Consider the following 2500-nt stretch of genomic DNA (forward strand, 5'->3'; position numbering starts at 1 on the left):
TGTGTGTATTCATGTGTATATGTTTTGTGTGTTTATCATAGTTTATGTTAAATTAAATCTTTATTCAGTTTGTGAGTGTAAATGTATGTGTGTGTGTGTGTGTGTGTGTGTGTGTGTATTCATGTGTATATGTTTTGTGTGTTTATCATAGTTTATGCTAAATTAAATCTTTATTCAGTTTGAGAGTGTAAATGTGGTGTGTGTGTGTGTGTGTGTATGTGTGTCTGTGTGTGTGTGTTGATAGATATGTATTGTTTGTGATCTTTCATCAGCACTTATGAGCCGATGATTGAGCAAATTCTCCGAGTAATTTTGAGCAACCAGAAAAATTCAAGAAAAATAGTAAGAAAGTGTGCAGTATAAGTTAATGTCCCTAATATCTATATTATTATGCTATGATGTGTTACTATGAGATTAATGAAAACTGTTCAAACAGGGCAGAAAATCGTGACGTCACACCTTTTACTTTTCCTGTTCCAAAATCCTTGGAAGAGTGTAGTGAGCCAGCCCTTAGGAGGACTTATAATGAATAGGTTACTGAATCATAAGGTGGCATAACTATTTTAGTAGCAGTAGCAGAATGTATTGGCACATTCTTAGGAGTACGGATATAAAAGAGCGAGGATGGATCATCTTTATTGATGATCAGAAAATATTAAGACTAGAAAATAAAATGCCATCTCTATGACACCAGAAGATGAATGGCACAAGGTGTGTAATCAGTCCTCCGGAAGAATGGTTTTACACTTCCAATGATTTTGGAACCAGTTTCTTTTTTTTTTACATCACACTAGTAACATCCCTAACAAATTGCATTCAGTCATTCAGCAAGGTACGTCATTGCAAATGTTTGTGGCATCAACTGCTGAGAATGAAATTGGGTTTGTTTTTGTTTTTCAGTTTGCACGAGCAAGTCAAGCTATGGTGATAGTAGTCAGTGACTAGATGGGTAACAGCGCAATAATTACAACCTCTGGCCACAGTATGTTACTATTATAATCATAATTTAATATAGCGCCATTATCCACAAATAGTGCTCAGAGGTAGTACAATAGTTTTTTGGGGGTTTTTTTTAGGAATCACACAAGTTCATTCATTCGACTACAAAATCACCACAACAGTCTCTCTCTCTCTCTCTCTCTCTCTCTCTCTCTCTCTCTCTCTCTCTCTCTCTCTCTCACACACACACACACACACACACACACACACACACATATCTTGTTCAAACTTCACATTGAATCACGATAAGCAGAATGAAAAAGATTGGTTTTTAAATGCCGTTTGAAGGCTAGTAGACGTTCACATTGTCGGGTTTTAGTTTTAGGTGGTAAAGAATTCCATACGATTGGAGCAGAAAATGCAAAACCACGCTCAGCAAACTTTGTTCTGTCAATGTTGAGTTATAATATATACTTGGGAAGTCAATATAAAATATACTCGACTGAGAAGTGAATGACAGACCTCTAAATATCTGGCTTTAGGTACTGATCTGGGGATCTCAATAGCTCAGTTGATAGAGCACTCGCTTCACAAGCAAAGGGACCAAGATCAATCCCTGGTACCTTAACTACACCATTCACACATATATCTCATTCGTCCTTAGTCATTCATTCATTGTGTTTTGTTGATAAAGAGGAAAACCCGAAGCGACCACAGTATCTGTCTTTTTGTCTAATAAATTGAAGCTTACAATTCAATACTTATCTTTATTGATAAATCTGGTGGAAAATTGTGACATAGAGTAGAATACTATCCATAGGGTGGCAGACAAGTATTTTTAAAAAGTAGTCCTTCAGAGCCTTTAGGCCAATGTTGGAGGAGTTTATCTCTGTTTGTATGGTATGAAATGCACAATAGCAATTGCTTGCTACCCTTTTGATAGGACGCTAGTCAATCACAAAGAACAATGTTGCCAGATATAACATACCCAGCTATCCAACCACTGCTGGGCTGGGTGGATGGGAGGAGGGAATCAGAAAAATGTCGACTTCACCCAGGGATTGATCTCAGCCCCTTTCTGAGAGAAGCAAGTGCTTTTCCAACTGAGCAATTGGGCCCCCCCCCCTCCCCCCAAGCAAGGATAACTGTGTAAATACTACTGAAAGTGGAATAAAATCCCAGTCCATCGATCTCATGGCTTCAAAGGGCTAGTTCTTATTCATCCTACGAGGAAACAAATGAAACATTGTGAAATGCGGTGAATATAGTAAAAAACCTGGAGATTCCATATTTTATTCAATTTTTTTTTTCGACATGATTTGAGTCTTCATAATATTATTTGTGAGTTTTTTTTAATTGTAAAATCTCTTCCACAGACCTGCCAATCCTTCATATTCCAAAAATGGAATCAGAAAGTCAGAAAATAGGAATTTGAGACTAAAAATAGGAATCTTTTAATAATGGATAATTCTGTATCAAAATGACCACCAACTTTACCGCCAAACACATACAGACAGTATTCTGGCACAGCTGGCAAAACTACATATCATATGTATTAGGT

General features: G+C 37.0%; 1 protein-coding gene across 1 annotated transcript in view; it reads right to left on the reverse strand.

Annotated features, from left to right (window-relative positions):
• Positions 1-2202: 2202 nt before the first annotated feature.
• LOC144975178 (tRNA methyltransferase 10 homolog C-like) overlaps positions 2203-2500 on the reverse strand; it is a 7742-nt gene continuing 7444 nt past the window's right edge. Inside the window, exon 6 of the mRNA XM_078918975.1 lies at positions 2203-2500. This exon is cut by the window's right edge and continues 406 nt beyond it. The gene's annotated coding sequence lies outside the window, so the exon portion shown is untranslated.

This window comes from Berghia stephanieae, chromosome 6 (genome assembly GCF_034508935.2).
Source record: "Berghia stephanieae isolate SIO BIC M18660-M18661 chromosome 6, UCSD_Bste_1.3, whole genome shotgun sequence".
Taxonomy (NCBI): domain Eukaryota; kingdom Metazoa; phylum Mollusca; class Gastropoda; order Nudibranchia; family Aeolidiidae; genus Berghia; species Berghia stephanieae.